This window comes from Bubalus kerabau, chromosome 10, assembly GCF_029407905.1.
Source record: "Bubalus kerabau isolate K-KA32 ecotype Philippines breed swamp buffalo chromosome 10, PCC_UOA_SB_1v2, whole genome shotgun sequence".
In the NCBI taxonomy this organism is placed as follows: Eukaryota; Metazoa; Chordata; class Mammalia; order Artiodactyla; family Bovidae; genus Bubalus; species Bubalus kerabau.
Genome location: NC_073633.1, coordinates 85,706,015 through 85,729,489, shown reverse-complemented (window position 1 = coordinate 85,729,489; position 23,475 = coordinate 85,706,015). Strand labels below are relative to the sequence as shown.

General features: G+C 51.5%; 1 protein-coding gene and 1 non-coding gene across 4 annotated transcripts in view; both read left to right on the top strand.

Annotated features, from left to right (window-relative positions):
* The window catches only part of ACTN1 (actinin alpha 1), a 97,744-nt gene that overhangs the window by 5,676 nt on the left and 68,593 nt on the right, over positions 1-23,475 (top strand). The window lies entirely within an intron of this gene.
* Positions 17,260-17,366, top strand: LOC129622149 (U6 spliceosomal RNA). Its single transcript, XR_008699828.1, has one exon. It is a non-coding gene; the product is annotated as a U6 spliceosomal RNA (small nuclear RNA).

Here is a 23,475-nt window from a genome sequence, read left to right as displayed (position 1 = left end):
CTGAGTGCAGGTGCTCCGCTAGTTGGTGAAGTGGTGGACAGAACCTGGAAGAGAGATGGGAGAGATGGACGGGCTGGGAGCCTCAGGGCTGCCCTGGAGAGATAGATATGAGAGGGCCTGGGGCACAGGGCGGGCCAGACTTTCCAGTTCTGAGCAATGATGAGACCTTGAGGGGCTGCTGAGATGGGCTTTAGGATTCAGCCTCTTCAAAAGGAGGAATCTCGCTTCCTGAAGTCTGACTTCTTGAGGACGGCTGCCAAGGCCTCCTTGCTCAGTGGGATGGGGCCTGGGAGAGGCCCTGACCCCTGGGACCGTCCCTGGGGACGGTGGGCGGTTCTGTGCGAGGAGGTCACACCAAATGGGCGTCCTGTCACCTGGGATTTGTGGTTGGGATTTGGGGCTCCTCTTTCCAGCTTCTCGAGGAAGGCCTGGGGCTGGGCGCCTGGCCAGTGGCCACAAACCATAAACTTGGCTTGAGGACTTGTCACATGAGACCTGGCGCCTCCTGCCCTGCCAGGGTGGGGCAGCCTGAGACGTGGCCCGGCCACAGACCTGCTACTGTGTGCCTGCTTCTCACCTTCTAGCCCCTGCACAGTGTGGGAGCAGCGGCAATGTCTGCTTGTGGAGGCAGCCTGAGCGCTGGTTGAACCCCCCGTTAGGTGGCAGATGCTCCATCCAGGTGGGGCTGTGACAATGACAGGTTAGATGCAGAAAGACAGAAAATCACCCCAGGCCATACCAGTCCCAGCCAGGGGCATGGCACTGGCCACTGCGGGGCAGGACGTGACAGGGAAGGTTCTGCTGGGAAGCCTTCCTTTCCCTGGCAAATATCAGGGGTGATGGTGGTGGGGTGTGTGTGTTTGTGTGTACAGGAGGGTAGGGCTTCCCCTACAGGAGGGGAAAGACTGGGAGGAGCAGGGGTGCCAGTGAGTCCACCTGCCATTGTTTCCCTCCTTGTCCTCCTTCCCCATTCCCTCTGCCCCTCCCAGAGCTGAGCTCTGACCTTGCTAAGAGGCCAGGCTGTTTGTACAGCTCATAGGTTGGACTCTGGAGCCCCACACCTCTGCACAGGTGTTGTCATGCAGGTGTTGGGACTGTCCAGCACCTGAGCTGCCGCCATGTGTGACCCACCCCCACTTTTCCTGGGGCCTGGTGTGCAGCTCAGGGTTGAAGTGTCAGGGCATGTTTCTGGGACCCTGCTTTTATCCCCTGAGTGTGGTCAAAGGGCCCATGTTGCTGCAGGATCTGGGGAGCCAGGCTGAGTTACTCACCTGGGGTACTGAAAGGGTCCCAGAGCCCACCAGCAGCTGGATATGGTTTGGACAGTCCAGTCAGCAGCTCCCCAGAGGGGTCACAGCTAAGAGGCGGCAGGCAGAAGGACCCTGTAACCTGGGTTCCGTAGTCCTGGTCACACTGGGTCACCCTGCTGGGACTGGGGATTTAGCCCAGGGTGTGCTGGCTCCTTTGGCGATGGCACAGTATCCTAAGTCCTGATTGCCCAATCTGAGGCAAGACACCTGGGGAGTGGCCAGGGCAGGGGGTCCAGCAAGGCAGGGCTCAGCCATCCTGGGAGCCCCTAACACAGGGCCAGGATTCCTGCTGGTTCTTGGGCTGAGCATCAGGTCGGGGAACCCTCCCTCCTCAGTGGGTAGAGGGTAACCTTGGGGAGAGGGCTAGTCCTTCGCTCTCCTGCTTGTCCCTCCTGGTCTTCCTTCACCCACATCACCCCCATCCTGGCTGGGGGTTACTGGCAGGATCTTGCCGTGCAAGGCACCTTGTGAGTCTGGAGTAGTCACACTTGGCTGCAAAGATACGTAGACGACAGTCACAACCTCACCCTGCCCCCTCCTCATGCTTGTTCGGCCACCCCAGGTGGTGCCATTGCTTGCAAAGGGGTTGGGTGGGTGTAGCAGGGCCTCCAACCCTTCCCAGACAGAAACTGGCTGTCCCAGCTGCCTGCTAGCAGAGCTAGGAATGGGACTGGATTTTTTTTTTTAAGTTGAAGAAATTCTTTTTCTTATGATAATCACAGTGGCTCACCCTTTCTGAGCATGTGCTCAGCATTCCGCCCTGTGCTAAGGACTCCACATGCATTAACACATCTAATCCTGCGAGAGGGATACTCTGACCCTGTTGCACAGAGGAGAGAACCGGCTCAGAGCAGTCACATAACTTATCCAAGAACCCACAGCCTGCAGAGGTGGAGCTGGGGTCTGAAGCCGTTGCCTCCTCAGATTTTGCTCTGCTGCTTATAAAGCAAATGCTTGCATTTCTAGCAACATTTAACCAAAGCCAAAACATATACAAAACAAAACCCGGTGATGAAAGCGTTCTGGAATTAGATAGCGGTGGCGGTTGCACAACCTTGTGAATATACTAAAAACCGCTGAACTGTAGGCTTTAAACTGGGTGACTGACAGTTTAAGAATTATATCTCAACTTTAAAAAACCCTCAGCTAATGCTAATTTAGGAAGAGAATGACAGTCGCCTGTCAGCCCACCTCCCAGAGGTGAGCTCTCTCCATCCTCGCCCCTCTTTCTCTCACTTGGGAGTCCACCTTTTCTCTCTCACTCACTGTTTATGAAAAGGTCAGGGATCCTGGTTCATTGCGAATGAATGGGAGAACAGAAGAGAAAAATAATCAAGAAGGATAACTTTCATAAAAAGCCTGATGTGGCCCTTTTCTTGGGAACTGCTTAAGACTAGAGCCCAGATAAGCACAGGCAAACAGAAGCCTGGGCTGGGGGTGGAGGTGTGTCCTTCCTCATTGATCAAAGGCTGAGCCAGTCCCATGGGACCTGCCTGCTTGGCCTGGGATTACTTCCCACCTTCTGCCATCCCATGGTTAACAGGGAGGGTCTAAGTGGGGCAAATTTCCCTAAGTCCTGAGGCATGAAGAGGGGAGGGTAAGGCCAGGGTCCTCCCCCAGGAGACAGCTGCCCATTCTCAGAGGTTGCCTAGCAATAGTGGGAACAGGTGACTTAGCCCACTACAGAGGTGGGAGGAGAATAAAAGGCAGCTGGGATGGAAATCGGGAGTAGATGCAGAGGATGCTGTTACCCTGGAAACCGCCTGCTTGGTCCTTGGCTGCAGTGGGCTACTTCTGGGCTGGGATCCATTCTTCATTGAGAGATTGCGGGGACCTCTCCAGGCCTGTCACGCACAGGGTTGGGGAGGGGGAAGGATATGTAGAGAAACCTCTTGCACATGGCCTCTGTGGGGGATATGTTCTCTGCAGCCTCGTTTAACATTCACAAGAGCCTTGTAAGGCATGTCGGATGATCGCACTTGATAGATGAAGATGCTGAGCTTAGAAATATAGAATAACAGGCTCACACCCAAAGGCTCACAGTGAGAAGGGGCTGGTACCCTTGGTCCTTAAAACAAACATTTCATTTTGGCTTAAAGCATTTCACGTGCCCAAGATCTGGGAAGGAATGTAAACACTATCCACCTTCAGGGAAGGGAAGAGAAGAAGATGAGAGAAGCGAAGGCTAGAAAGATGAGTTGTCTGTTTTATATCCAATGATCAACCAATAATATTTATTAAGATGTCTTGGTTCTCCAAATAAGTAAAAAAGACTGTAGTTTACACTGATTGAAGTTTGCATGGTTTAGATTATCTCAATCTTAAAAAAAACCCTTTGAGAAAGATACTGTTAACTTCCCTTGTTACTATAGATGGGGAGATTGAAGCTCAGGGGGTTTAGGTAGGTTTCCAAAGATTGACCAGCTAATAAACCAGTTTATGAATGAACCCAGGCAGACTGACCTTGAAATGCCATCCTTCACCAGAAGTACAGATGCACCCATTGCTATCTTGGAGTTTATGTTTTAATTGAGACAAGGCTTACATATATAAAATAATATGGAATAGCTTAAGATGGAATATAGTGATTCCCTAGTGGCTCAGACCATAAAGAGTCTGCCTGCAATGCGGGAAACCCAGGTTTGATCTCTGGGTTGGGAAGATCCCCTGGAGAAGGAAAGGGCAACCCACTCCAGTATTCTTGCCTGCAAAATCCCATGGATGGAGGAGCCTGGTGGGCTGCAGTCCATAGGGTTGCAAAGAGTTGGACATGACTGAGCGACTTCACTTTAAGATGGAATATAACCGAATACTCATTAGATGGTTCATGATTTTTAACATTTATGCTTTCACATGTGTCCTCTCCTTTCACTGTGATAAAAAGACTTGTGAGGTCTTATTCCCACTTTATAGACAGAGAATGTAAGGCTCAGAAAGGGGGAGTGGTTTAACCAGGGTCTCTTGAAGTCCAAATGGGGCAGAGTTGGTTTTGAATCCAGGTCTTTGACTAGAGGGTCTGTGACACTAAAGGGGGTGGGTGTAGGCCTTTCTGAAGTTCCTTTTCTGGGTTGAAAGGTCACGGAGGATTCTAGTTGTATTTCTCCCCACTTTTCAGTAGAAGGAGTAACTGCAGGGAATAGACTCCTGAGCCTGGTGGCCTCTCCTGGAGCTGACCCTAGCTGTGGGGGGCTGGCTTCCCTGCGATGAGAGTCATCCATGCCCCCTCCTTCTCTCCTCCTTGGGAGCCTTCAGCTTCAGCGGCTCCTGCGGGTCCCTCTGTTTGGTCTCCAGGGACACCTAGCACCTTTGAACCAGGTAGCTGATGCTCAGTGTTTATTTTGACTTTAGAAGCCTGTGCCTGTAAATACAAAGTTGCAGGTTCTGATTTGAGCCTTGAGGCTGTTAAGAAAGGGGGTGCGGGTGAGTCTGAGAGCTTAGGTTGGGGTGAGCTGTTTTGGTTTTCAGTGCTGCAGGCCCGGCCAGGGGACAGCATTGAGGGTGGGGGAAGACCCTGCCCTTTCTGTCCCATCCCATCACCTTGCAGCTGAGGCTCTAAATCAAAGGCCATGATGAGGGCCTAAATCAAAGCCATGATGGTGGAAAAGTGATGGGGGTGGGGAGGGTAAGGAGCCTGGTCTCTACCTTGTTTTTCCTGTTCTGTGGTGGTTGGTACTTGGGGGCTGCGGAGTGTGGTTGCAGGCCTGTGATTTGAGGCCAGGGCTTACAGGGGAGCATTTTTATGGGCCTGAAGATTTATTTTTTAAAAGTCATCTGCAAAGCTGATTATAACCAAGGGGAATAGAACAGAGTGGTGCCGGGCTCCGTTTTCAAATCGTCTGTAGGTGAAGTGACCAGAGGGGAGGGTGTGGCAACGTGGGTGGCCCCCTTCAGGCAGGTCTCCTAATGGAACTTGGCTTTCGATCTTGGAAGAGAGGCGGCAAGTCCTGCCTGTGGGTGGGAGGGGGCTTGTTACTGTCAGGCTCTGTCTTTCTCCTTATGTCCCATGTGGAAATGTGCACATGTCACAGCCTGTGGTTTGAGGATGGAGAGAGAAGTGGCACTTTTAATTCTTCTAAGTCCCCAAACCAGAAAATGGGATCCATGCCTCCCCAGTGTGGGGCTGTACTGGGGGCAGGGCCGGTAGCTCTGAGGTCCCGGGTCTGTTTTGACCTCCAGGTCTGTGAGCGAGGATGTGTGTGTTGGTGTGAATGGAGGTGTGTGTACGTGGGTGTGTGTGTATATATATATGTGTGTGTGTGTCTGTGTATGTTTGTGTATGTGTGTATGTGAGTGTGTGTATGTATACGTGTGAGTGGGTATGTGTATTTGTATGTCTGTGTATGTTTGTGTATATGTGTGTATAACAAGTGTGAGTGTGTGTATATATGTATATTTGTTCATGTGTGTACACATGTGTGTTTGTATGTGTGTATGTCTGTGTGTGTGTGTGTGTGTGTGTGTGTGTGTGTGTGTGTGTGTACATGTGTGTGGTGTGTGTCTGGCTCTGAGGAACCCCTCTGTTGTTTTTGGCCACTGCCTTGACTTCGGCAGGGGAGTGGCTCCCTTTCAAACACCACAGACATCCTCCAGATAATGTCTAATGGCACTTTCCAGTAGAGTTCCCGATATTCGGAAAGGCCTTTCCAGGAACCCAGAGTGCTTTTCCAGACTTGGCCCTGGGAGCTGGGAGCTGGAGGAGGTGGAGCAGGGGAAGCGGGGGTGGGGGTGGGGGCCCAGACCCCTGGTTTCCTGCCCTTCATCCTGGATGCTGTGCTAGCTGGGCTCTTTGGAGGTGTCTTTCATGAGTCCTGAGGACTCACTTTAGAAATCTGGATAATTTTCCAAACTCTAGCCACCTAGCTTTTCTTTTTTTTTTTTTTTTGATAAGTTAAGCAGTGGTAAACTTAGAGATTCATTGTATATAATCAGCTTTCAGCTTTTTTACAATGAAAGAATTCCACATTGGGATTTTAATTCCCTGGGCCTGTCTGGATAACTGCCACCCCCCCCCCCCCACACCTTTCCCTTTCCCTCTTAATGGTCTGCTTGGTGCAGGCAGCAAGGCCATATTGGGGCCCAGGGGTGTCCAGTTAGGGCACCTGCTCCCAGTCCCTTTCCATGGAAGCTGCTGGCTCAGGACAAGGCCAGCTTAGGTCCACCTTATGGCCCAGGGAGTGTGTTTGGAGTTACGGAGCTGAGCACCCACCCCCTCCCCTGAGCAGGAGCCAAGCCCGGGCTATGCTGTGGACCAGGCACATCTCTGAGTGTTTCACAGATATTAATTCATTTAATCCTCAGAACACCCGTGTGAAATGATTTGGCTGGGAGAGTAAGGAAATTTAGACCTGCAAAGGCTCAGGCGGTTACAGCTGTTATTTCTATATTTTCTGCTCTGAGGCCCGTTTGCAAAGAAGATGAACATAGCAGATTGGAGACCCTGGCCTTCTTCTCCCCAGTCCCGTTCCTGTCCCCCAGTGGAACTGATCACTATCGAGCTTGGTGGTTTTCATTCCTAAGCATCCATTTATACAGTTCCTACCTGTCTGGCTGTGTGCATGGCAGATGGTGTCACCCCCAGCGTATCACCGTGCACACCGCTGTTTCTGTGCTTGTCTGTCCCACACCCCACTTGGCAGGAGCTCTGACCCCATTCCATGGATGAGACGGCTGAGGCCTGGAGGGGCTGGAGGACTTGGGGGATGTTTACAGGTGGCAGGTGGGGCCAGAAGCCGGGCTTCCTGCCTTTGCGGGTGGCTCTTTGTGTTCACCTGCTGCTCCTGCCACATCGGAGTTCAAAGACTGACTGGTATTTGGTGAGGGAGGGCAGGGGCAGAGAGTCTGTTTTTTATTTTCTTTCCTCCCACGTGTGTTTTTGACACCTGGTTCTCATGCCCTGGGGCATGTGCTCCTTTGCCCGCTGCCCTGGACTCACAGTACTTTGCCATTTTTTTCTCTTCCCGGGAGGGAGCCCTTCTGCTTTTATTGTTCCTGGATGAAGTAAATATGCAATGACAGAAAAGCTACTGTGAATTAAGGCATGCTTCTAAATGAATTTGTATTGTATGTCTCACAGTGGCTTCTTGCAACATTTGGAAGTTAGTTGTTCTTTGCACATAGTTTTGGAAGAGGCGGGAGGTGGGAAGCCGTGGCTGGCTGAGTCCATCTTGGCTGGGTCCCAGGGGCAGCCAGTGGGATTCCAGTTATGTCTGTCTGTGCATGCTTGGTTTCCTGGCTCTGGCCCTTTCTTCCTTCTGCCCTGGCTCTGGGCCACTCAGCCCCTTGCCTTGCTCACTTAGCGCCTGGGTAGAAGATGGGTTGGAGAGAGCTGGAGAGGACAGACATGTTGGCAGCCTCTTGGCAGCCTTTGCCGCACTTGCTTAGGGCACTGTTGTGAGACTCTTAGCTCTGAAGACATTTGGAAGGTTCTCAGGGGGTGTCACTCATCTATGACTGAATGGGGACTCCTTGGATGAGTGAAGGTGAGTCTGTAGGGTCTCCTGGGGCTTCCTAGTAAGGAGTCCATTGCCTGGGGCTCCTGAAGCCTGCGGCACTGGCATCTGGACACTCATGCCACCTCATCCCAGAGCCTTGAAGCCTAGAAGGATAGGAGTGGTTTAACAGTGGTTCTCACTTAACGTGCATCAGAGTCACCTGGAGGATTTGTTAGCACTGGTTGCGGAGCCTCATCCTCAGGGTTGGTCATTCACTGGGTCTGGGGTGGGGCCTGAGAAATTGCATTTTTAGCAAATGAGATGACACTTTAAGATGACTTGCAGAGGGGGGTAGATGTAGGCAGGGGTGAGGAACTGGGGCTCCTTTTGCAGTCTGCTACGGAGATCTTGAACCAGACTGTGACTTTGCTGGTAATTTCTGCCTAGTACCTCCTGACTCTCCCCCAGAATAAAGACCACGTTCTTTCTCTCTTTGGGAGGTCCAAGTTTGGGGAGGGAGGTGTGCTCTTGCACCCCCAGAAAAGGGGACTCCTCAGGGAGCTCCGGTGGGCACGTGGTAGTCGGTGGTCACCAAATGTTGGACGGACAGTGACAGTGGATGCCTTTCGAGGGGGTGTGGGAGCCACAGTCCAGCAAGAGACGTCTGCAGATGAGAAGGTACTGGGGGTGATGACCCTTTGAGTCACCAAGGTTCACTCCAGTGATGGGGCTGAATCCGGGGCACAGAGCAGGGCTGGGGAGGCTCCTGGGATTCAGAGGGGTGCCCTGGGGTCAGAGGAGGCCAGAGGCTGGGGAAGCAGGCCTGTAGCTCGGGATGGGCTCTGAGCCTGCCACGCCGCCTGGCACCCTTCCCTGCATGTCCTGTTGCGGGCTGGTGGGAGCCAGCACAGGCCTCCAGCTCCCTATTAGGTAGTCCAGCTGCGTTTCTTCCTCTTTTGGCCAGCGGCCCACTTCACATTCCTCTCCCGAGGTGCTGGCCCAGCTGACACGTCTCTCCATTCCCTGCCCTATTGCATTTGGCGGAGGCCTCTACTTCAGAAATTCTTAGGGAGTTTCTGGTCCTCTTGTGAGGGTTTGGGACCTCAAAGGAAGTCAACTTGGCCCTCAGTTTTCCTTCTCTTTCCAGTCCCAGGGCCGAGGATTCTCTCAAGTATGGACATGGGTGGCCTGCTCGGCTGTCTTTAGGCTCAGCCTCCTGAGGGTGTGGAACCAGACAGAACCTGCGGCTCTGCATCTCACCAGGATGTGGGTCCAGTAGGACCTTGGTCTGCTTGCCTTCTCCTCCCTTTCAGCTTGGACCTTGGAGGGGTGTCATTTAGGAGAAGAATCGGTATGGAGATACTCTCCTTTTTTTGCATTGTTAAGCCAGAGAGCTGCTTTGGGAGACCCTGTCCTCTTTCCTCGGAGCAGAGAGAACAGTTGTGCGTTAGGTTCCGGGGCTGTGGGAGACCCGAGGTCTCTTAGAGCTTCCTGTGGCCACTGTGTGACACTGGACAAGTCACAGCGGATTGTTACCTATAAAATGAGTTGTGTTAGTCGCTCAGTTGTGTCCGACTCTTTGCAGCCCCATGAATTGTAGCCCACGAGGCTCCTCCGTCCATGGAATTTTCCAGGCAAGAATAGGAGTGGGTTGCCATTTCCTTCTCCAGGGGATCTTCCCGACCCAGGGATCATAAAATGAGGGGACTGGGTTATAGGGTGACAGTGGGGCTCTGTTGTAAGTGTCCTGCTTGGATTATCACATGGAGATGATCTTGAGGGTCTGGGTCAACGCCAGTATCCTGTGTTCTTGTCCTCTTTGTGGGGACGGGTTACTCTGCAGTCTAATACTTCTTGAGGTGACCTTGAGGTCGATCCCTGGGCTTGCAGTCTGGCCCTGAAATAACCTGCTAAAACACTGTCTCATATCTGTAGGAGTCTTCTGTGTCCTCACCCTTCAGGAATTTGTTCCCACCCTCTAGGGAGGGTATGGGTGGGGCCAGGTGAATGAACTTCCCTTAGGGACCCGCAGTGCTCTGTGTCTTGGGCCCTGCATGGAATCTCTTGCTCTGGAAATGCCTGCTTGGGGTGTGGCCGAGTGGGAAGCCCAGGTGTCTGGGGAGGGGAGAGTGGAGAGCCTTGTTTAGGGTGGAGATGGGTTTCTTAGCTTTGCCTAAGGATGCGCCAGGTGTGGTCGGGGGTGGGGGGGTGGTGGGGGTGGGAATGCTGGGGGTGGCTCTGGAGGGGTGGGAGGGCATCTGTGCCCTCTGCAAGGTGGGCCACTCATAATCATCCCTTTGTGTGGCTTGGCTGACCCACGGCCTGGTGGGAGGGAGGCGGCCTGCCCGTGGGTTCTGTGGGTAGAAGAAACTCCAAACTCCTGCCGGAGCCAGGGAACAAGGGTTTCAGCCTGGAATCTGCCCAAGGGACTGGTGTCAATGGGCAGCCTTGTGTTTCACTTTGTTTACTCCCAGAACCCAGCTCTATGCTTTCCCTTGTAGCAGTCTGAAGAAATCAAATCACAGGAGGCCCAACCAGAAGGGAACCCGTACTGTCACCTGACCTTCTGCACGTCAGATAAAGAGACTGAGGCCCATGGTGGTGATCTGTCTTGTCCAAGGACACACTGCTTTGAGTTCATTCCTTGTGGGGCTGGTTTAAGTAAAAAAATGATTCTGGGGACATAGAAATCAACAACTGAAGTCATCCTCGCCAGTGGGCTCCAGAACACCTGCCAACAGATAGGCGAGGTGAGCCTCTGTGCTCTGAAGGCAGGTGGGGCTGCTGGGGGTCTGTGTGGGTGGTCAAGTTCAGGTGGATTTCACACATGCTGCCAGCTGTGCTCTACTGGGTGGAGGTGGTGATGGACAGGCAGCTGGGCCCTTTGCATGGCTGCCCTTTCGCTCAGATGTTCCTGGCACCGGCTTCTGATTTTGCAGTTGAGGAGGGAGCCAGAAATGGTCAGAGGGACCAGTGCTGGTGATGCTAGTGGTCCTGATAGTAGCACTTAGCCCTGAATCGTCATAACCACCCGTAAAATCTAGGTGCTAATACATTTTCATCTCCACTTTACAGAAGCACTTAAGCATTATTGAGATTAAATAATTTGCCCAGGCCATAGACAGAGAGGGGCTTGGCGGGCTACAGTTCATGGGGTCGCAAAGAAGCACACATGACTGAGCACACAGCATGCACACCCAAGTTCTTGAGTGGCATTCTGGCCCGTGAAGCCACAGTTGCCCAGCCACAGCCTGCAGTCCTAACCACCACTTTGACCATCTCCTTTCCTCTCTGCCAGGGCACACTGCTTGGTGGCAAGTCGGCCTGATTGGAGAAGGGGAACCCCTCGCTAGAGAAGGAGCTGGGTCTCCACCCTCCCTAGGCCCCAAATACCTCTCTCCTGACACACACATTCCTGCGCATTCCTGAGGAGCCAGGAAGTGACTGTCTCTGGTCCCTGCAGGTCCCAGCGCTGAGGCAGCAGTGGAGGTGGGGCGGCTCAGCCCAGATGGGGGCTTTTTATGAACCCCTCCATGCTTCTCTCTGCCTCCCTCTTTTCTTCTCCTCGTCTGTTGTCTCTCCCTCCTGCCCCGCAGTGGCACCCCAGGCACTGGCCACTCCTGAGATTGGCCTTGGGAGGTAGGCTTTGCCAGAGGGATGGCTTTCTTTGCCTTTCTTGGGGTGCAAGGTGCTGGCTACCTTTGCGGGCTGCCCTGGAGCAGGGCTCTGTCAGGGTTGGGCTGCTCCTGTGTCTGCAGGGGGCTCCAGGCTCCCACCCTCTGAAACAGCCACGGTCGTGTTTCCCTGGCTCTGTTGCAGCTACCGTGCTGGCTGTTACACATCCTGAATCTTATGTCATCCCAACAACAAGGTAGGAGGTATCAGCCCTGTTTACAGGGGAGGGAATCAAAACCCTGCAAAGTCAGAGACTGCACTGAGGCTAGTTTATGGCAGATAGGGGTTAATGCCCAGGTCTGTGGACCCAAGTGCCCACGTCCACTGAAGCCCAGCATGAGCAGAGAGTGGCAGCAGAACAGAACCCCTGTCGGACAACAACAACAGTAAAAAGCTTCCCAGCCAGGCTAGAGTATCCTGGGTCCGGGTGGGCTGGGTGTCTCCCTCATGAAGGCGCCTTGCTGGTCTTCTCTGAGAGAAGAGGCCAGATGGAAAGCATTTACAGGCTCATGGGCACCTCTTACTCATGAGTCTGTGGCTGGGGCATTGCTCAGAAAAACTCAGGCAGGAGAACACGTGATGCACAGGCAGCCAGAAGCCGGTCGGAGCCTGTCCCTCGCATCTGGCCTGGCTCTGTGATTCCTTCTTTTCAGAGAGTTTCAGTGCCCATTGTCATTGGAACTTGTTAATAGCAGCTGTGGGAGCCTGGTGAATAATAATAATAATGATATGATAATACTGTGAGAGCTATATGCACTAACTCTTCTAATGCTCTGCCTCGCACTGTCCTTAGCTTTTTACTTGTAAGCACTGGAATAAGGACTTTCCATGTATTAACCCATATATTCCTCACAACAACTTTGTGAGGTGGGCACTAATACCCCCATTTTACAGATGGGAAAACGGAGGCTCAGTGAGGTTTAGTTGTTCATCCAGGGTCCTACAGCTAGCAAGGGGCAGAGCTGGGACTTCAATCCAAGGATTTCCAGTCAGTAAGACTATACATGATTCCCTTGAGGTCAGGGACCTTCCCATGGCTTTTATTTCTGTCCTTTGGCCTAGTACCTGATACCAAGTGGACTCTAGGAAAGAGTCGTAATGATAGAATGAAGGGTGTTGGCATCCTGCCCTTTGAGGGGAAGTTGCCTTTAAGTTGCAGGGATCCCGGCATGGCTGGCATGACTTTCTGTTGAGGAGTGAGACCCTGAGCCCCACCCTTGGTCTCCTGAAGCCACTTACTTAATGAGGGGAGCCCCTTGTATGGGGAAGACTTCAAGTGCAGATGGAGTTGGCAGGGCTGGGAAGATAAGCCCAGGAGACACAGGGCCCAGAAAGCCCCTCATTAGCTACTTGTTCCTGTGGGGAGGTCTCCCCTGTCTTCATGTTATAAGTGCCATTAGGCCTTTAACTACCAGGGAGGGATAGCAAATAATTTAGAATTTAATAAAGCTATCCTCAATTCATAGGGGCAGGGGTGGTTTCTTCTTTCTCTCTTTATCCATGTTTCCTGGCATGTGGTGGGCACTTAAGGAATGTTAGTTGTGTGAATGAATGAATTAAAATAGAATCTTCATATGGAAAATTCAAGCACAGGAGTAGAGAAGAGTATAATGAATCCCTGTGTACCCATTACCCAGCTTCAGCAATTAGCAGTGGAACCTGCTGGTCATATGTGGCCACCTGGGACACTTTACAGTGAGATTAGCACGCTAGGATGGACGGCTAAGAGCTTCTCGAGAGGAAAAGGACACACAGATGAGATGCTGCTATAGGACTAGTAAGAACTCGCTTTCATGTCACTGCCATGAGACATGTGCCAGGCACGCTGGAGGTGCTTATTTGAAGGTTTGACCTGACTGCACTGGACCATGTGGCATTGGGCTCCAGCCCCAGAGTGGGAAGAAAGTTCCTGAGGGATGAGTTCAGCAGATCCATGAGATGTTCAGACACATACGCTGTGGCTAAAGGCCGTGCAGCCAACAATAGTTCATCCACTCAGTTCATATTTATTATGAGGTCTCTCTTTTTTTAAATGGTGTTCAAATACTTTCAAAGTACAGAATAGTAAAACACATAGCCAGGTGCTTGCCACCTGGATTTAAGAGATATTAAGCACCCGCTCTTTTCAGATCACGGCCAGATGATGCAGGACGTGTGTCTCTGAAGAGGCCAGTTGAGTGAGAGACCCACCACCTAGCATTTCCCTGTCATGTTCAAGGATGTCACAGCCTCTACAGTGAAGGGCACGCAAGGAAGGCCCCAGGCTGCCTTTGAGGAAACCAGTAAGACCTCCCACAGGAGGTGATACTGTGAGCTAAAATTTAAATCTAGAATATATAAGAGTGAGTCAGGCGAGGGGCGTGGTGGCAGAGAATGGGGGAGGTGGACCAGGCAGAGTGTGACCAAAAACATGAGACAGTGAGTGTCAAGTTCTGGGAAGGGAAGGGCAGGGAATGAGTGTGAGGTGGGGCGGGGAGCAGCTGGAGGGGAAGAGGCCTGGGGGCAGGTGATGGTGAGCCCAGAGGGTCTGTGGGGGCAGTAGCGGGCTCCGGGCCTGTCTGAACTGGACAGTGTGTGCTGAGAGGGTTAGAGACCAGTGTAATCTCCAGTGGAGGTTTGGGAGGCAGGGGAGGTGGGGGAACCACGTCAGAGGAGTATTTGAAGGAAGCTGGCTGTTTAGAGCAGTCACCAGGCTGGAAGAGGCTCTGCTGGACTTGGCATGTTGAGTGGGCCCCAGGGCTTGGAGGAGCAGGACTTGGGAGAAGTTGAGTGGAAATGGAGTCAAGCTCAGAATTTCTAGTAGTCATACTTTCCAAAGAAGGAATGAACTGTTAGGTTGGGAGTTACCTGGTCTTAAATGTATTTAGGTCTGCTGAAATGGAATTCCCTGGTGGTCCAGTGATTAGGACTTCGTGCTTTCGCTGTTGAGGGCTGGGGTTCAGTCCCTGGTTGGGGAACGAATCCCACAAGCCATGTGGCATGGCCAAAAAACAATACAAAACAAAAACCTTCTAATTGAGGTATTCAACTAACTCTAAGAGAAATGAGATGGGAAGGACATGGAGGAAGGAGGGCACTGGCCCTTCAAGGTCTTTTCTTACTCTGTGTTCTAAGAATATAAGCTGGGAGAGAGTTGGTTAAGTGACCCGTGGGCACAGACAAGTGGTGCTCCAAGGAAGGCGGCTATGGAGGAGGTGCTGGCCTGTTGCCATGGGAACCATCTCTGCTGTGGGTTTCCAGTTCCAAGGATGCCCTGGAAGGAATGAGCTCACTCCACCTGCAAGGTGATGAGTCAGCCTGCTCCGAAGTCCTGCTTGCCATCCAGGGCTGAGCAGGACCCTGCTTCTGCCCTCATGGACCACTGATACTTCTCTGCCTGATGTGGGCCGTTGTCATTAGACAGGAGATGGAGGCAGAAGAGGCAGCCACATGCCATTCTGGTAGCCCTCGGGATCCTGACTTCAGTAGAGGCAGGAGAAAGCCTCTATTCCACTTGGCCAAACCATGGTGCTCAGCAGGGCTGAACTATCCTATCTGCAGGCTGCTCACCTCACATTGACAGGGCACCAGCTACACCTGGGACCTTGTAGTCCCAGCACGTAGGCTAGACGGATGCTGTGTGCTGAGGGCGTTGAGGAAGTTCAGGCTGTTCATGGATGTCTATTGGTCAGGTGTAGGGGTGGTTTCCGAGGGTGGATGAGGAAGCCTTCTGGGATTTGATTGCACACTGGAAGGATTAGGGGTCACTAGTTTGCCGATGGAGTCCTAGATATATTTTTGGAGGTCTGGGCTTGTGACTCATGGCCCTTGCCTCCCAACCACCCATGGGTGCAATTCGTTGTTCTTATGGGGGAGTGTGCAGAACTTGTCCACTGACTGCCAGGTGAGGACTAGCATCTCAAACAGCTGTGATTTCAGAGCACGAGGCATCTTCCTCAAGACCCTACTAAATGCAGACCATCATCTACTGGGTTCTAGTCCCTCAGAAACCAGATGGGCGCTGGAGCCTGTTCCCTCCCTCCTTGGGGCAGCCTGGGGATAACATTGAAAAGGCCAGGGGAGCTTGGCTTTTCTAGTTTCTCACTGCCTGCTTGCTTCACCTCCATGGACCTCTGTTTCCATCTGAGAAGATAAATGACTTTGGGGGAGTGGTGAATGACCACTTTAACCCTTTCACCCAAACACAACTACTTAAATTTCGAGAAGCCATTTTTGTTTTTATCCTCATGCTTAACGGTGGTCGCAGTGGATCCACCAGTGGATCTACTTTAGTTTACTTTTATATTTCCCCACTTGGCATTTTTATCAAAGATACCTTTTCTTATATAGCCACACAGCCTTTATCTTCCTTCCCTGGAGCAAGTGAGATCCGAGTATACAGACTGTTTCATGAATATGTATTTATTTGTACTTTCCTGCCTCTTTTTCCAAAAAGCATTTGAGGAAAGCATGAAAGTGAGGAAAGTACTCTGTGACATCCTAGAGGGGTAGGCGTGGAGTGGGAGATGGGAGGGAGGTTCAAGAGGGAGGGGATATATGTATGCCTGTGGCTGATCCATGAAGATGGATGGCAGAAACCAGCACAATATTGTAAAGTAATTCTCCTCCAATTAAAAAAAAACAAAACAACTTAATGCAAGTGTAGCGCAGGGAACTATACTCTGTATTCTGTAATGACCTATATGGGAAAAGAAGCTAAGAAAGAGTAGATATATGTGCATGTATAACTGATTCACTTTGCTGTATACCTGAAATTAACACAACATTTAAAATCAACCATACTGCAAAAAAAAAAAGAAAGATCCAGAGCTTTGTCAGGGTGGTGGTAGGTGGGTGAGGTAATTGAGAAAATAATGTTAAAAGAACTTAGTTTTTGTAAGCACTGACCCTAGTTTTGAGCTGCCCAGTAGCTAAAACAAAAGGAGAAATTGGAATTAGCATCTACTTCTTAATAAAGGGAAGTGCGCTGGTTCGTGAGAAAGAGACACCTTGTCTCTTAGCGTGAGCACCGAACACCAAGGGCTTTTCCATTTTAGGAGAGCAGTATGCTGATGATGCCGTCAGTGTTGGTTTCATGGAGCTCACAGAGACCTTTTTGTATATTGGTTCTTAAATCAACCTGTGGTAGAGTCAAAGGCATGGTGTTAAATCACACTGGTGTGAAGGCACTTCTGTGGGGAGCCAAGGAATGAAAGCTGGTTCCACTGTTTCTAGAGCTGCAGCCTGAGCGAGGCCCCGGTCCTTGGAGACGCTCGTCAGCGTTTCCTGGAAACTCACTTGCACTTGTCTGACAGGGGCTAGAGGGCGGTCAGTGTGGACTCCTGGGCTGTGTTCAGAGGTTTTCGGAGGTTTTTCTGAGATGAGAACTTGTGCTTGCAAGTGCTGGGCGTCTGAGGCCAAAACTGCTATTTCATCAGGAAAACAAAGAGTTTGGCTCACACCACCTCTTTAGAAGGAGAGCCATTGAGGCCAAAGCTGTCTTCTGGAAGCACTTGGTGGTCTGCTCAACAAGGTGTTCCTGGCCCCTGGCTCTTGGCTGCAGAGCGGGGATGAGGCTGTCCAGTCAGGCCTGGGCCTGGACCACCACTGGCTGCCCGACTGTTCCGCCAGGTGACAAACTGCTCCTCTTAATTCTCCCATCCCTGGGCATTTTCATAGTGTCCAGCTTTGAGCGCTCATAGATAATTCCTCTATAAATACTCCTTTCACCGTGGACCTTTTCCTGCATTTTAGGATAATATCTAGGAGCTGAGTAAATTGGTCAAAAGAGATGATCATTTCTATAAGTGCTTTTACATACTAATCAGTTGCCTTTAAAAGGCAGACTAATAAAAAATAAAATGGTGCTCGCTTTGGCAGCACATATACTAAAATTAGAATGATACAGAGTAGATTAGTGTGGCCCCTGTGCAAGGGTGACGTGCAGATTTGTGACGCAGTCTGTATTTCTGTGCTCTGACAAACTAGAGGGGTGGGATGGGGCGGGAGGTGGGAGGGAGGTTCAAGAAGGAGGAGATATATGTATACCTATGGCTAATTCATGTTGATGTTTGGCAGAAACCAACACGATATTGAAAAGCAATGATCCTTCAGTTAAAAATAAATAAAATTTAAAAAATAATAAGAGAAATAGAAAGGGCAGGCTAGCTTAATGTGCCATCCGTAATATACAAGCTATTTTTTGTTGAAGTACAGTTTCAGGTGTACAACAAAGTGGTTTAGTACTTTTATAGGTTATACTCAGCCTGTTTTTTTAAACTAATTGAGATGAAAAGTAGTATTTACTGCAGCAAATTTAAAAAATACAGCAAAATACAAAGAAGAAAATAAGGATCACCTAGAATTCCCTCCGGAGAAGGCAATGGCACCCCACTCCAGTACTCTTGCCTGGAAAATCCCATGGACAGAGGAGCCTGGTAGGCTGCAATCCATGGGGTTGCTAAGAGTCGGACACAACTGAGCGACTTCATTTTCACTTTTCACTTCCATGCATTGGAGAAGGAAATGGCAACGCACTCCAGTGTTCTTGCCTGGAGAATCCCAGGGACAGAGGAGCCTGGTGGGCTGCTATCTATGGGTCGCACAGAGTCGGACACGACTGAAGCAACTTAGCAGCAACAGCAGAATTCCCTCACCCAAGAGCATGGAGGTGTGTGGTTTGATGGGCTGCTGCAGTGAATCTGTTACCTCTTATCAGATCTTCGACAGTCCCTCCTTAATGGCCATCCTTAGGGGACCCCTACCTGGCAGAGGTGGGGGTGCCTGGTTTTCCTTGGACCCAAAGTATCTTCTCAGGCATTAGCCCGTCCCTGACTGTAGACTTACATTTCTAAGGTTCTCAAGGGCTCGCTAACAATTTTTTCTAGTGCTAGATACATAAGAAGGTGACTGGGAAACTCTCAGGATTTAAACATTTGAGAGGAACATGTGAAATATTATCGCCTATTGGCAACTTAGCAGTAGCTGCCCCTTGCCAGGTGAGACCTAAGGGCCAGGGGTATGGCTGCTGAATGCTGAGGGGACAAGCAATCAAGAAGTGGAATCTGTGTCTGTGAAGATTCTGCCCGGTCCTGGCTCCTGACCGCATTCCCCAAGTTCCTGTGAGGCTTGTCAGAAGAGCCAGGGTGTTTGGTGAAACTGAAGGGAAGTAGGACGAGTTGTAAATGAGAACCTGTGCCTGCCGTCTCCGTGCGGGTTCTCACTTCCCTGTTCGCTTCTCTGAACCGAGTATCCTGTGGTCCAGGTGACCCTCTCCTCTACAGCCCCTCCTTAGGAGGCGGCCTCCTGGCGGCAGGAGAGACCGCTTCCTGATCTGGACTGGCCCTTGTTGACCTCTTGGCTGGGGTGCCGGTGTTGGGCTGAGGGTGGCTGACACCTCCAACCCACAGTGAGATGTCTGTGACCCGAGCAGTTACGCGTCCGCTCTGAATACTGGGGTGGGAGGAAGAAGAAGGTCTGTCCATGGAATGACTTAACCTCAAATTGGGATGGAGGCCTCAGTCCCCAGGAATTCCAAGAACTAACAGTTTCTTATGCGAAGTCTCTTCAGTCGTGTCTGACTCTGTTCAGTGTCTTAGGTGGCTTCAGATGCCAAAATGGGTGAATATACTGGGAGCGCTTGGTACTGTGGCCACAGTAGGGCTCACCTGGATGGTTGTGTTATTTTCGGTATGGGGGAGGTGGTGCACAGAAGCTTCCTTTTTCCTGCAACTTTGGCCTTGCCTTTGAGTTGGGTGGGATTTGGGCAGGACCGTAGCTGCCCTTCTTATGGGAAGAAGAGGTGATGCTGAAATGATGGCTGCTTAGAGCTGCCCATCTGTGGAATTGTCAGGTCCTTGAGGAGGTGCACTTAGAGGAGGCTTGATGTTCCTAGTGCTGTTTTTCCTATGGTCAGCTCATCTGACACAGTTGGGGAGAGTTTTCCGATGTCTGGGGGCTGTGGATGATCAGAACTTTGGAACCATGAGATCCACCACAGAGAGTCTTGGTGTTGGGACATTTCCTTGGGGGCGCCCTGAAGGGGGACACCACCAGAATGTCTCAGCTGCTGTTCTAGTTGTTTGGGTAAAGAGCTCCCTGCTGGAGCCTTGTAAGGCTCTAGCTTGTGGCCACGTGGAGAGGCTGGGATTGATTTATTCTGTCTGGTTGGTTAGATACTCTACCCTCTGCTTCCCCCCACCCAGAAAACCACAGTGAACTGTCAAGGCTGGTCCAGTTACAATTCATGGTAATTGGGAGGGGGAGAGGGACTCCTGAGGAGACCATGGCTTGTGATTTGCTCTGTGAAGAGAGAGGATCTATGCTCTGAGGAGTGGAGGCAGGTAGCAATTAAGGGCCTCCTGCTGCTGCTGCTGCTAAGTCGCTTCAGTTGTGTCTGACTCTGTGCGACCCCAGAGATGGCAGCCCACCAGGCTCCCCTGTCCCTGGGATTCTCCAGGCAAGAACACTGGAGTGGGTTGCCATTTCCTTCTCCAATGCATGAAAGTGAAAAGTGAAAGTGAAGTCACTCAGTAGTGGCCGACTCCTAGCGACCCCGTGGACTGCAGCCCACCAGGCTCCTCTGTCCATGGGATTTTCCAGGCAAGAGTACTGGAGTGGGGTGCTATTGCCTTCTCCGAAGAGCCTACTACTTACACGTTATTAAATGATCATCTACTACTCCAGGTGGCCATGACTTCCCTGTAGAATTCTGGTTCCTGCAGGCACGTCCACCCTCTGCCATCCAAGTGGAGAGTTTCACGCCAAGGCTGTATTCCCTAAAGGGTGGTCTGTGGGCCACCTAGCATTCATATAAAAATTATAGCTTCCTGGGCCTTGCCTAGACTTGCTGAACCAAATACTCTAGGCTCAGAGCCGTGGAATCTGCATTTCTAGCAAGCTCCTGCCTCAAGTTTTAGACAACACTAGAACCCACTCCAGTACTCTTGCCTGGAAAATCCCATGGGCGGAGGAGCCTGGTAGGCTGCAGTCCATGGGGTCGCGAAGAGTCGGACACAACTGAGTGACTTCACTTTCACTTTTCACTTTCATGCATTGGAGAAGTAAATGGCAACCCACTCCAGTGTTCTTGCCTGGAGAATCCCAGGGATGGGGGAGCCTGGTGGGCTGCTGTGTATGGGGTCGCACAGAGTCTGACACGACTGAAGTGACTTAGCAGCAGCAGCAGAGACCTCTGTGAAGGATGACCTGGGAATGTTGTTGCTTCAGGCTGAACGATAGGTGTTCAGCTAAACGAGCTCAACTCTTTCACTTCCCCTGGGACATCTTGGTGATGCTTTGTCTCCTCATAGACTGCAAATTCACTAGCTGTGCCCTGCCCCCGCCGCAAATGTGAGTCGGGTATCTCTTCTGGACCCCAAGCCCAGAGGGGAAGTATTGATAGGGGACAGGAGGGAAGATCTCCTCGTGTTTCCTCTTGTGACGGTTTTGGCTTTGGAGCAGGTGGACTGGTGGGCTATCTGCAAGGCTGCGTGCAAGCACTGTTGGGGTGACCATGGTGGGTGGAAGCCGCTTTTCTCATCCTGGACTTGCAGAGGGGGTGTCTGTACCAGACAGGCGGCCCACCCTGTCCTGGCCACTAAGCACAAACATCTGTGTCCTGCAGTGACCTGCCAGCCCTGTTGTTTGGTTTCCTGCGGAGGGAGGGCTTTTCAGCGCTGTGTATCCTGCTCTGCCCGCCTCCCCTCCCTGTCCACCTTAGTGACCTCTGGTCCTCTACTCTCAGTTGAGCCAGATTCTGACTGTGGGCTGTTGTCTGGGTTCTAGCTTTCCTCCAGACAGCGTGACAGGAGGGGTTTGGGTTGGCCCTAGACCGTGTAAACGCCTCCTCATTGTTAGGGCCCTGGATCATTTCAGCCTGGGGGACTGCCAGCAGCAGTGTGTTTGCTGGCCCAGACTCAAACTGTCCCCTCGAGATAGGGGCCCAGGCAGCAGGAAGCTCGAAGGCCTGTAGGACTCAGCTTAACAGGCAATTCCCTAATGACTCCACACCTTTAGGGGGTCATCTTGGAGGCTCTAGGTCAAAAAACCCTCTGGCAGCCTTCTGCCTAGCAGAGGGGCTGAGAGTTTTGCAGGGGAGATGTGGCACTGTGGGGGCCACAGTGTAGAAGGGGATCAGGTAGGGAAAGCTTTAGGGGAGCTACAAGGTCTACTGATGTCAGAGTGGACTGGGGTTACAAGAAGGACGGGTATAGAGGAGGTGGGACTCAGAGGTCGGATTTAAGAAAAAGGATGTCCAGAGCACTGAGCCTGGAGGCCCAGAAAAGATGAACTCTTCCAGTCAGAACAACTCAACTTTAAAAAGTAAGAAGAGAATCTGATCAGGGCAGGCTTCTAGTCCAGTGCGTGCTTGTGGTCTTTTCTGAAGTCCTTGAGGATTGGTGCAGCCTGTGGGTTAGTATCTGGGGCTTGTTTACGTAGCAGAACTATGGAAATGTTCTTCCCCTTGGGCCGGGTAATTCCACCCCCAGGATTGTGTCCTGAGGAAAGCGTCCAACTAAAACAAAGAAAGGCTTCAGAATAGTCTCTGTGCTGTCCATAGGAGCAGAAGGGAAGGCTCCTGTGTCTCAGTCACGTCAGGGGAGGAATTTAACAAACCGTCCTGACACATGATCGTGGTGGAACATTTTTCCAGCCTTTAAGTGACATTTAGGATGATCACACAGGGATAAAATGCTCAACAGAATGTTGAAAGCAGGAGAACTTCATCTAGTATGTACATTGTAATCGGTTGCAACTGTAAAAATCTGTGTAAACAGGAAGATAGCATACAAAAGTGAAAATGACTGTGTTGAAGTTGTAGGATTAAATACGTAAAAAAAGATAGTACTCTTTTTTTTTGCAAGTCAGAGAATTGCTGTCTGCAGCAACATCTCTCTGCCCTTTTTCTTGAGGAATGGCAGCTCAGTGAGATTTAACTGTCTGTTCTGAGCACTTTGCTGAGTGCTGTGCACTGTTGGGTTCCATGAAGCACACAGAGTGGGTAAGACACGGCACCCTGAGCTTGAGAACAGGGTGTGTGTCCGCTTGCTGGGGAGACTGGATGTGCTGAGCAAGCTGATTAGTGCTGATTGCTGGGGCGTGGTCCTAGCATGGCCAGGGGTCATGGGGAGGAGAGGAGGCAGGTAGATGGACGGTCTGGGCCTTCAGCCAGAATTGGACATACATACAGGACCAGAGGACGAGCTGGTTGGATGGCATCACTGATTCAATGGATGTGATCTTGCAAACTCCAGGAGATGGTGAAGGACAGGGAAGCCTGGCGTGCTGCAATCCATGGGGTCGCAGAGTCGGACATGACTGAGCAACTGAGAAAGAACAACAAGTAGGACCAGGAGAACTTTCATGACCAGGGAGTCACCTGCCTGGCAGCTGGGAAGCCCGCAAAGCCCAGGAAGAGTCCAGTTCTCCTAAGATGGGGTTTATCCAAGTCATCACTGCTTTGAATGAGATCAGAGTTAAATAAATGCCTGTGATTCACTCCATTTTCTCGAGAGACTGGAAACTGAAGGCCAGGAAATGAACTCTTCCAGGAATCTCCAACATGCCCCCCGGGACCAGGCTGCTGCTCAGGCCTGCCCCTTTGGGATGGCTGTGCTCGTCTGCCAGCTCCGGCCGTGCCCTCCCCGGGGGCAAATCCCCTGTTCATGATCCCTGCCTGTGAGGCTGCACTTTGGTCCTGTTGGGCTAGTGGAGGTGGGTGGGGTGTCAGCGTTCCTTCCCCAGTGATCTCTCCTTTTAAATCTGTCCCTGGCCTGCAGGGCTGCTGGGCACTCCTGGGAGGCCGCCCATCCACACTTTCCATTTGGGGACCTTGACATTTTGTTTAAGAGAGGATGTGATTGAGAGTGTGTGAGAGTGAGAACCGGAGGTGCTGGCTCTTTAAGGCTTGGCCTTCAAGTGAATTTTGGCAGAGGGGACACTGAACGTTTAATTTGAGGGCCAGGAGAGGGTGGGGGAAAGTCCCTGCTGCATCTGGTTTGTGTTAAGTCCTTCCCTTCAGAAAAGGGCTGTGTTTGTGGTTCAAATCCGGCAGAGATGGGGCGAGCAGGGCTCCACTT